General features: G+C 39.3%; 1 long non-coding RNA gene across 1 annotated transcript; it reads right to left on the bottom strand.

The window, feature by feature from the left end:
• Positions 1-4,893: 4,893 nt before the first annotated feature.
• Positions 4,894-10,505, bottom strand: LOC118560869. Its single transcript, XR_004929651.1, has 2 exons — positions 8,281-10,505; positions 4,894-5,243 (listed from the first exon to the last, which is right to left on the bottom strand). It is a non-coding gene; the product is annotated as an uncharacterized LOC118560869 (long non-coding RNA).
• Positions 10,506-12,408: the final 1,903 nt, after the last annotated feature.

Raw genomic sequence — 12,408 nt, 5'->3', positions numbered from 1 at the left:
CCTTTATGCTGATATTCCTAAATAAAATCTAGTGCGATCAGTATCCTTCAGGTGTAACCAACGTCCTGGAAGAAAACCTGGAAGAGGTTCCAAAAGACCTGTATGTGCAACCAGAGCTGCAATGGATCAGGTTGGAACATATAATTTTCATTTGTTGGAATGGACCAGTCAAAGTCCTGATCTTCATTCTTTCTGGGAGTAAAGGGGGGGGGGGGGTTCCTGTTAAGCATGTTAATTATGTTTCTCCCTCCAAATATCTCTTTTGGATCCTGAGTGGGTAATCTGGGTGCTTTACCAGCAGTAACCTGCATTGTTTCCCTGCTTGAACACAATTGTGTCAAATGAGCTGGTCATTAGCAGCCTTTTGCAGAACTGGTGGAAGTTTGAGGAGATAAGTCAGCAATTTTAGTCAAGGTGTCTTTGAGCAGGAATGCAGGTAAAACATACATGACCCTGGGCCTTGAAGACCAGGTGCATCAGCTGTTTTTGGTTTGTTTCTTTTTTTGACTCTCTCTGATTTTGTGCTTTAATCCTGAGAACAAACTATGTGGGATTTTTGCCAAAACAATTTGCCTTATAGATGTTTGGATTGCCTAGCTGTACTGGCTACCAGTGTGACGTTGCTACCAGTCGGTGTCATGCCTTTGGGTCCTTCCTGTCTGAGCCACTGTTACGTAATGCTTACCACAGTGACTGCAGGGAAAGTAGGGTGTTCAAGATGTACTGAAAGATTCTTGTTAGATCCCAGATGATTGAAAAATGAAATCGACCAGAGTTGGGATGAAGGAACCAAACCCGTCCGGTGAGCGATGACATCACGCAGCCGTCTCCTAGTTGTCTTTACAGTTGAGCTTCCATACAGCTATGGATTATGGATCCCATGTTATTGCAGTCTGTTCTTTCTCTGTGTGCAATCACACCACGACTGGAACATGGTCAATAACTCAATGGTTCTCATTTGAGCTACCTGCAGTGAGGTTTTGTACAACGTTTTCAGTGGCCCTTAAGAAACTAAGCCTGGACTTTCAACAGTTTACAGCATTTAATGTCTAAGAATTCTCAGTCAGGAATACCTCGTTGTACAAAGTTCTGTTTTTATCTGTTTGATCAAATGAATATCTGATCCACTGTCATGAGGGCCTACTGTTTCCCAGTTGACAGGTATTGACTTCCAGCGATGCCAACAGGGGGTCAGTGTCCTGGACACCACCAGGCCGACACACACTGGTCGATATGTGTGTCTTTGTTGGTGAAAGTCGTGCTGTTGGCAAGTCAATGGCTGCTGTGGAGCAACACAGCTCCATGCACTCATTATCCCAGTGCATATATGGCGTTCAGATCAATAGTGCAGCTAATTAATGCATGCAGCATGCAGACTTGAATGCTGGCGAACTTGCCCCAAAGGTTCAGGACTTTATCCCATGTTTTTTCTTATTATTTTATCCGTAATTCATATTCTTATGGGGTTTTTGTTTGTGTGTAACCATGTAACTGAATTGTTCTGCTGCAGCCTTTCTTGGCCAGGACTCCCTTGAATAAAAGCTTTTTAATATCAAGGGGAGCTTTCTGTTAAAATACATATTTAAATAAAACATTATACTAGTATTTTTTTTTAGTGCATGTAACTTTGAACAGAGAATGTGGCACCTGTAGGCATGTGGAAATTTTTACCAAAGGATAAACCAAACTTGTGAAGGTCCATAATTCCTTTCCTGATATTTGGCCTTTTTTTCAAAAAGCAAATAAAAAAATGAGATGCTTGCAGAGACCTAATATCATCTTCTTTGTACAAGACAGTTAGATTCTAAGAGAGTTTTCTGTTTCAAGCAAGATGTAAACTCTTCTAACCTTTAAAAAAGAACCTCACCTCAGAAATTCTGAATTATCTCTTTCAAGAACAGCTGTTCATCACAGTAGGGATTTGTTCTTCAAATTTCCCAGACCCCAGTCACATCAGGCATCTGCAAGAAGCTCAGGAAATGAAGGGTCTGCTTGTAACAACTCGTTCTGCAAATAACTCCCACTTTCCTCTGCTACATCTTCCTGCATAAATCAGTCATGTGCTAATCCTCCACTAATACGTTGAAAGATTATTAATATGAGATTACATGGGGTTTCTATTGTTGGAGAAAACGTGACTTCCAATGAGTGGAATGAGGGATACTGTAGGCTTCAGCGATTGGAGGAAAATGTTTGTTTGTGGCTCGACTGTGACGTCTGAGTTAATCACTCCTCTCCAGCTAACAGTCTCTACCGTAGTCTTGGTAATATTCATATTTTCAACAAACTTGAATCTGTGATTTGGTAGGGTAATTTTTGGCATCTCTTTTTTTTATTTACTATCCTTTATTCCTTATTAATGTCTCAGCTCTGTTGAGATATAATGATAGGTAAGGGGAATTTGTTCATTTTTCTCTTTACTGATGAAGCACAGTAGGTTAGCCAAGTAAAAATGTTACTGAAATTAAAAACAAATTTGTTAGACTGGTTTTTAAAGTCGCCCACTACATTCAAACCCTATACAATCACACCCTTTTATTTAAAAAAAAAATCAGATTTCCTAACTTTGTATTAGCCCTGTATTTATTCAATTGATCGTTGAGCCATGATAGACATTTTATTTAAAATGTCAAAAGGAAGGCCTTAAAACACGTAGAAAAGAGATGTACATGGGAGTGATACAGGACATGTCAAAGGGCATTGAGACAGTGGTGAGGTGTGTGGTGTGTTGTGCTATTACACACTGTTTAAAGTTATTTAATGTTTAATAAATAACTCTGTCTGTTAGGTATTGTCCAGTAAATATCAGCCCAAGGGCTGATATTGGGACAACAGTTGAAAAGAATGATTTCAGCACTGGTGTTCTGTTAAAAGCAAACTCTGCACACATATAGAATAAAGGAGTGACAACTTCTCTTCAACTTCAAGAATTTATTATCAAAAATAAAATGAACATCCAGAGAACATCACAGTGAATTAACACTATATTTCTATCAACAAATCCTCACTACTAGGCTAGTGAAACTTAAATAAAACTACTAAGCAAAATTAAGATAAAAAGAAGCTAAGGAACTATGTATATACAAATGAAACAAAAGACAAAATAAAATGGTTGATCACCATCATCAGAATAATTCAGTGAATCCTGGTTCACTGCAGATTAAAGTTAAAGAACCAAAGTTCGTCTTAAAAAACATGGAATGAGGTTAAATTATCTTAACTAATTCAGAAAGAAATTTGGTATGTGTTTCAACCCATTCATGATGATTTTCTCAGTGGCTGCACAGTTGAGCAGTGGGTAGCACTGTTGCCATGCAGTAACAGGGTCCTGGGTTCGAGTCCTACCCTTGCCCTGGGTCTTTGTGTATGGAGTTTGCATTTTCTCCCTGTGCATGCGTGGGTTTTCTCCTGGTACTCCGGCTTCCTCCCACAGTCCAAAAAAGGTTAACTGGCCTCCTTAGGTGTAAGTGTGTGCGAGAATGGTTGTTTGTCCTGTTTGTCTCTGTTGCCCTGCGATGGACTGGCGACCTGTCCAGGTTGTACCCCGCTGGAGCTGGAGACAGCTGGAGATAGGCGCGTTAGAAGATGGATGGATGGATTTCCTTAGTAAAAATCATTAAACTTAAGAACACTCCATTTTATTAATGCGATCATATCTCTGGGAAGCTAGGGGTCGCTGTAGCGACGGTTGCTAAAAATCGGTTTACATCAGCAATGCATGGTTTCGAAGAAGCTAGTGGGAGCTATCCTGTAAGCTCCATATGTTTTTAAAAACAGGGAAAATGCATTAAGTAAACCCTTCTAAATAAACCATTTAACTTTCCCTGCTTATTTCTCTGCCCAACCTGTAAGTGCCTCTACACTGCAAAAAGGGAACTAAAAGTAAGCAAAATTCCCTTAAATTTTGTTTACTTTTCCTTGATTTGAGCAGCTAAATAAAACTATTTGTCAATGGAATGAGAATTTCTACCCATAAAATAAGATAATTAGATATCCTGCACTTGAAATAAGATGATGAAGATGAATTGTTCCTATTTTAAGTACAAAAATCTTATTCAATTGGCAAATAATCTTATTTTGATTATTGTATAATCAAAGATTTTACAATAAATGAGAAAAGCATTGATCAGAGGTAAACCTTGGAAAACTGTGTTATTCTACCCAGCAACAGGGAGAGACAGTTAACACCTCTGCATTCCTCAGCACCCCCAACTAAGATATTTATTTTCCTCAACAATTCCCTCTGTTTTGATCCTACAGATCAAACCAATAACTAGGATAGACTAATTTTATGTCTTGGGACCCTCAAACAAAGTATAAATGATAAGATGGTGCGTTATAATCCACTGTCCCTCTGTAAGCAACTTGTGAAACCACAACCCAAATGAAATACTATACCTATTTTGAAACTAAATGAAGTTTGAATGTTTCCCTTTAAAAGTAAGATAACCCAACTTATAACTAAAAAGCTACTGAACCTATCTAAATCTTAAACATACTAGAACCAATAAAAGTAAGCACCTTTATCCGGTAGGTGTTAGCCTATGATAACTTTGCAACTACCAAGAAACTGTTATATGAGCTAAATATGACTCCAGGAGTCTTAAACTAGATTAACAAGATGCCTATTTAGAAATTAATATAACCTGTGAAAGTACTACACTCCGATCAAACCACAGAATAAAGACCAAATTATCATGCAATGCATAACCCAGATCCTAGCAGTACTAGTATTTAACATCTTAGGAATATGGAACTTATAAGACAAATGCCGTGATTAAAAAATTCTCTTTTTTTACACAATGCATTCAATCGTTGTCATGATGTCTTCTTCTCGCCCTTAAAAATAATGGGTTATAGAGTCATTTGTCCCAACCGCGATCTCCACACAGCTGTATGTTAATGATTTTATTAAAAATAAATAACGAAAACAAAATAAAAATCTTGCTGCCTCATCCGAGAGTGGCATCTGCGCTTCGAGCTGCCCCGCTGCCGGATGGCACGGGTGGGTGGCAGTTGAAAACCCTTCCAGTCAGGGAGCCTGACCCGAAGCTGCTCCAGTGATGTTTCTTTGAACCCTCTCTGTAGCTGGTATGCACGGCTCCACAGTCTGATGAGCCTCCTGATCCTTGGCCCCCATATCTGTCTTTCGATGACCTTAGCGTGCACTTAGTGGATGTCTGGAGGTCGGTGCACCCTCCTTCGCATTCCTGGAATCTCCTGGTTCATGTCTCCAATACAATCTGAAACTTACACGACAATCTTTAGATGTCAAATTTGAATGTGCTACCTGTAAACCCGGGAGGTTGACGTCGCAACCCGAAAAACTCCTTTCAGTCATATGGAATGTATCCTGTAATGAAATTAAATGAACGCTTCAACAAGAAACAAACATCAAAGCTTTACCCCATGTCAATTTAGTCTGAGCACAGATTGTTAGCCAATTGTTTTTTTTTCTTTTGATTCCCATTAATCCTTACTACCTTCCATTGTCCATCTTCATCCTATCGGGAAACCTATTTTAGAAATGTAATATTTAATGAGACACTTTATCACAGTTTCTCTATGCTTCTCCTTTCACAGGCCTCTGGTCGTCCTGCAAAAGAATCCACACACGCACACACAAATACTTTAGACCTCTGGTGGGGACCCCCGTGTCTGTGGAATCAAAAATTAGTTAATTCTGTTTTGAAATCAAGGTACATTTTTCCTGTAAGAATGTCAGCATCTTCTTTGCATTCAAAATTGACCATGCATCGCACCACTTCACACAAAACCTCTCAGCACACTGTATGTCACCACTCTACTAAACTCTGTAACCTCTACTCAACCCCAGATGGCCTACCCCGTGTGCTGCGAAAAAAGTCCCTGTTTTAATCCTAGAGGAAACGCAAACATCCATCCGGTCATTTTACACCACCTTTTTAGTTCTCCAACAATGAATTCCTCTCTTTGTTAACCTACAATAGATACCATCCTCATGTCAAAAATTCCTGCATCCACCCTTTAGGGTCATTTGACATGCACTGTTTTTCCAACACAACCTGAACCCCCATACTATTCTTTTATCAACTTGTTACAAATCCTGATCCAGTTAACTCCGACACAATATATGCGGCTTCCGATCCTTAACTATCATGCATGACACAACAACCATCTTTAAACTACTACTTTTAACAGGGCCTTTAATAGAACTAGCTTAAATCTTCATTAAGTAACCCTCTGTTAGCCTCTGTTTTTCTATTTTATCTATTTTTTTCTATTTTATCTAACATTTACTTATATGTACTGTTAAAACTGTGGGTCTGTACCCAAAACATGTCTTTTTAACCCCTCTAGCACTCCTGTAATCCCCCTTTCTGGAGCCTTTCAGTCTGCAACAGAGATGTGTCTTCTGACACTTGGCCGTTAAATGTAATTTATAGCCCCAGCCTGTTCTTTTGGAGTCAACTAAACAAACATTTAGAGCCATAGGGAAGTTTTTTTTTTTTTTCGTTATCTAAACACTGTCATATATCTCCTGTGGGGTCCTGCATCTGGTACCACCACTGAAGAGAAAACTCCTCATCCAGGTTACCTGAGTTAAAGGTTAATATCTGTATAACTTTAAAATACATTATCATCATATAAATGCTTATATATTTTTACAACAGTATATACATTAACACTATTCCCTTTCTCCCTTTTGAAAACAAAACTTGTTTTGTTACAAAAACATCAAAAGGAAAGAAGAAATTTGTCAAAGGGAGTTGATAGAACTTCAAAGGATAATCTTGGGTGAAGTAGGAAAAAACACTCCCCCTTAGCCTGAATCCAAATCAAAATATTACTGAAGTTTATCATACCTGTTATCTTCCTGAAATCCCTCAAAGGTTGCGTAAAATTAATATAAGGAGAGTGCAAAGACAACTGGAGCCTGACTTTGTGAGGATGCTATGTTCGTGACCAGAGTAAATACTAGATGTTCCTGCGTAATTAACACAGCCCAGGAAAAATACATTTTCTGGCAGTTTACAATTTATCTATACTTACCTTAAAAACATACTGAGTTAGGATGGTGTTCTGGGCAAAGGACATGTCTGTAAAATATATGTTATGACCTGATGAAAAATACCTGGCAATATAACAAATCCTGTTAGGCTGGGATCCCTTTTCAATTCAATTTATTATATTTTATCTTTTAAATCTCTTTTCTTCACTTACCGTTTCCTATCACTACGCTTCTTTCGGAAGTCCCAAATTCCAGAGATAGCGCCATATCTCAGCCCTAAAATCACCAGTTTGTCAGTCTGGAGTTAAGGTGGCTAAATCTTGGAACTATTTTTATTCTTTGTACTTTATATTTTTGTTGTCTTTTATTTATATTTTATCATGCGTCTCTGCTATTCGTGGATGACGTGGTCCTATTGGCTTCATCAGGGCGTGATCTACTGCTCTCACTGGAGCGGTTCGCAGCCGAGTGCGAAGCGGCCGGGATGAAAATCAGTGCCTCCAAATCGGAGACCATGGTCTTGAACCGGAAAAGGGTAGAGTGCCTTCTCCGGGTTGGGGAGGATGTGCTACCCCTAGTGGAGGAGTTCAAGTATCTTGGGGTCTTGTTCACAAATGAGGGGAAGATGGAGCGGGAGATCGACAGGCGGATTGGTGCAGCGTCGGCTGTGAAGCGGGCACTGTACCGATCCGTTGTGGTGAAGAAAGAGCTGAGCCAAAAGGCGAAGCTCTCGATTTACCGGTCGATCTACGTTCCTACCCTCATCTATGGTCACGAGCTTTGGGTCGTGACCGAAAGAACGAGATCGCGGATACAAGCGGCTGAAATGAGTTTTCTCCGTAGTGTGTCTGGGCTCTCCCTTAGAGATAGGGTGAGGAGCTCAGTCATCCGGGGAGGACTCAGAGTAGAGCCGCTGCTCCTCCACGTCGAGAGGAGCCAGTTGAGGTGGCTCGGGCATCTGGTCAGGATGCCTCCTGGACGCCTCCCTGGTGAGGTGTTCCAGGCACGCCCCACCGGGAGGAGACCCAGGGGAAGACCCAGGACACGCTGGAGGGACTATGTCTCCCGGTTGGCCTGGGAACGCCTTGGGATTCCTCCTGAGGAGCTGGCCCAAGTGGCTGGAGAGAGGGACGTCTGGGCCTCCCTACTGAAGCTGCTACCCCCGCGACCCGACCCCGGATAAGCGGAAGAAGACGGATGGACGAGAAAAGCATTGATCAGAGGTAAACATTGGAATATGCATATTTAATTCATTAGGAATTCCGAATGGAGACAAAGTTTTACATTACCATTCTGTAGTATTCACTACAAGCTGACATCCTGTTTCATGGCGATGCAAAGATTCTGTCTGAATTTTCACAAATTTGAACACATCTTTAAAAGAGTGTCTCCCCTCCCATCTCTTCAGGAGGAGGGATGAGCTGTTCGAACAAAGGAACTCTTCTTCCCTGACCTACCCTCTGCCATAAAACTCATGTGTTATTCTACCCAGCAACAGGGAGAGACAGTCAACACCTGCATTCCTCAGCACCCCCAACTAAGATATTTATTTTCCTCAACAAAAACAAGGCTTTATAGCAAGGCTTTACTTTTTTTCAATTTCACTTTATTTATTTAAAGTAAGTTTTAAATTCATACTAACAATTTACACAATCCAAATCAATCCATTTTGAATGAAAAGGAGCAGAGAGAAGAGCAATCTTATGATATCTCCCCTTTAATTAATTTTACAACAACGCTAAATCAATTCTGTTACTTAATAATTTTTACAGTATATACATTAATCTTTCCTCAATTATTCACATTTGCTGTAATTACATTTTACAGTATTCAAAAATATTCAAAACGTAACACCATCATAAATATTTCCCCATCATTTCCATTAACTTTTTTTTTTTTTTTTTTTTTTTTGTTTTTTAATGCCATCATCGTTCTTGACTCTTTAATTTCTTTGTGGAGTACATTCCACAAATTAATTCCTTTTACTGTGACGGTCCGTTCCATGATTTTGGTTTTGAACCTGTTTTTTTAATATATCTGTTCCTTTCAGGTCATAGTGACTTTGTCTTTTTGAAAACTTATTTTTTCAAAAAGACCCTCACTGGCAATATTTTCTTATTGGCTTTATACAAAAGCTGGAGAATTTTATAATCTACTAAATCATGAAAGCTTATTAAGTTATACTTAAGAAAAAGCTGGTTTGAAGGATATCTGTCTCATATTATCAATAGTTTTCAGAGGATTACAGTTACTGTTGCATAGTAAAACCTTTTCTACCTACGGCAGCTGGCTGATGGTGCTGAAATTGATAACTTTCAGGTCTGGCATGATCATGTCTGATGTCACCACTGAAACTGAACCAAAAAAATGTGTTATTTTACATAGGGTGCTGTTTGCTTATGATTTGCTTTTATTAAAATAAACAAATGAAATCATCACATGAAAACTGCTTTTGTTTTTGCCCAAGTTAGGTTTTGAAGATGGAGGTGGATGATTCACTTTAGAGACCCTTAATGTCAGCAGCAAGAGGATAAAGATGTAGCTTTCCTTTGGGCCAAAAATATTTGCTCTTAAATGTTTGTGTCTATGTTTGTTCAAGAAATTTGAAGCAAGGTCAGTAGACAGAGTGAGGCATAAATAGAAATTGAGGTCTGCTCCTGGGGAAGCTAGAAAAACTGTCAAATCTTTCAAACACACGCACTCAGAAATATACATGAGGCAACAAGCACTCTCCTAAGAAGTGGGGGAACGCCCCATCCCTGCATCAGGGTGAGGGTGTTTTTTTTTTTTTTTTTATTCCCTTCAGAGAGTCAAAGCCCACTGACAGAAATGTATTGCTGCTGGGCTCCATGGTAACCAGTGGGGCTATTCTCAATCACTGCAGCCGAGGGAGGGACCAAAGTAGCTAATTAGTAACACATTTTCACTCCACCTTTCACTCCTGTGTGAGGTTTACTTCTGGTTGAAGATGTCTTCCTCTTCCAATTTGATTCCTACTGTTTAACTTTAAGCTGCTTTAATTCTGCAGATCCCTGGGAAGATAAGTTGAAATTAATTAACTTAATAAGTAGTCTGTTTTTAAATAAAACTGTATACAGTCTATTTCTTAACCATAAAGGTTGACTTTGAGCAATTTTTCCACAAAATTAGAAAATACATGCATGCCTCAACACCCAATGCTCTATTTTTTATGAAGCTCACGGGTTCAACCCTTCCCCTCTTCATTCATTTTTCTCTTACTCAACTATTCAATTCCTATTCAATTCAATTCATACTTCTTTATCTATCTTTTCTACTTTCTTTATTCCTCTCATACCCCATCCCTCCATTTTTCCACATATTTACCTCTAAATCCCTATCATCATCCATTCCTTGTCACTAACCCTTTCATCCATCCCATTCTCTCATTTTCTCATCTTCATTCCTGTCTCCTTAGTACCTCTCAACGCGTATATCTATTCAACTCACCCTTCTCATCTCTCTTCCCTATTCCTCCATCAATCATCCCAAATTCCTTTAACCCTTGTGTGGTGTTCATATTATTGTTACACAGCCAGTGTTTGTGGGTCTGGTGGACCCGCTGCATTTTGTGCTTTTTAATGCCTCACAATCAAACACTTTTGTGTAAAAATACTTAACAAATGCTACTTCAACCCAATTTCAAGTTGTATAAACAAAATATTTGGTTATTTAAAGCATAATAAAGCAAATTAATTATAATAAAATCATGATATGAATGGAAACAAATTCACACGTGAAGCAAGGTTTTTCCAAAACTAGTGACTTTTAGTTTTTTGAACTTAGAAATTTAACCAATTCAGGTGCACAACACAAGCTATATGAACACAGAGTAAACCTATCAGTCAAGACAACACATCAGCCCCATGACCTTTAGCCAATGGCCTGTACAACACACGAGGGGCAGAGTTTTACTGTGTGTGTTGCAGATATAGTTTTTGCACTTGATGCATCTATGTTGTTTTTTTTCTGTCCATCTTCCACACTTTGCACTGATTCTTCTTGTTGCCAAACATGTACTGGAACAGCATCACACACTTACTTCAGGCTCTGCAGATTCTGGTTCTGTAGACTGGGTGGATAGGAATCCTCTTCATTTGGCACATAGGACACCAGGGTTGTGTCACCCATGTATGCAAACTTGTAAGGCTTGACTTTAGACCCAGAAACTCCAGCAAGGATAAGAACCCTGAAGTAGGCATGTAAATGGGTTTGGCCCATTTCCTTCCACCTCTCTCCAAAAACAAGAATAATTTTCTGGATGGAATCTGGTATGAAAAGCTGAAAAGAAGACTTCATGTCCTGTGTGTAAGTAACTGCCACTTGCGTTGGTCCTGGTTGCATCCTTATCACATTGGTAGCCTGCGGGGTGACTCTTTTCTTGGGCGAGACCATTCAATTTCAACATTTTTGACTTACATATTTCCTCACTTGCTCCATGCTGACTGTCTTGTTTTTGTTCTTTCTTGTTCTTGGCCCTGTGGCTGGCTGCAGACGGCCTGGTCTGGAGACTTATCTTCGTTTTGGAACTGACTGATGCTCAATCTTGTCCTGCTTCAGAGTCACTGTCAGACTCTAAATTTTCAGAAATGGGATCCTCAAATTCTGAAACCTCTTTTTTTGAATACTATCCCTCAACATTATCATCAAAAACTTCTCTCTCTTCCGAAATCAATTACAGGGCCCTCTGCGCATAGTATCTTTTGGCCACCTTGATCGCTTGATATAAGAAACCACACTGGCAAAGCTATATTTATACTCTATCTACTTTATTTGTAGCAGAAAGAGTGTGATAAACTCAAGATTACCACAAAACAGAGAGTCAAATGTGCCCAGACAGGAGGAGGAAAGAGTGTTGTGTACACAGAACGTCAGTTTCCACACTTCAATTAGCCCCGGGTCCAGTGGACCCGGACACCTTAAATGTAATACAAATGTGTAGGGGGGGTGTATGGCGTGTAGTCAATAAAATCGTTTTCTGATATATGTTCTTCACACAAAATGAGCCAAGGCCAGTGAATCTGAGTTTGAAAAATTAATTGATTGTATCATTTTTCGTTCAATAAAAAATGAAAACGGGTCCCACAGACCCGAACACCACATAAGGGTTAAGACTCATCCCTGCTCTCTTCATCCCTCCTGTCTCCTTCATAAACCCTTATCCCTCTCATCAATTTGTTACTAGTTGCTGTGATCTAAATGATTGTAATGTAACTCTGACATTATATTTAGGATTGTTTTTCTCTCTGTAAGATAATCTTTATCTTTTTGTTTGTTTGGGGTTCTTTTGGAGTTTTATTTTTTCATTTTATTTTATTTTTTTTACATTTTCTCCCACCAGGATTGTGCTGTATTTAGCTCCATCCGTGTTTTTTTTTTTTTTTTTTTTCAACTTTAGC

Source organism: Fundulus heteroclitus, unplaced genomic scaffold (assembly GCF_011125445.2).
Source record: "Fundulus heteroclitus isolate FHET01 unplaced genomic scaffold, MU-UCD_Fhet_4.1 scaffold_50, whole genome shotgun sequence".
Classification (NCBI taxonomy): domain Eukaryota; kingdom Metazoa; phylum Chordata; class Actinopteri; order Cyprinodontiformes; family Fundulidae; genus Fundulus; species Fundulus heteroclitus.
The sequence above is the reverse complement of the archived record's forward strand: the minus strand, read 5'-3'. Positions and strand labels throughout refer to the sequence as shown.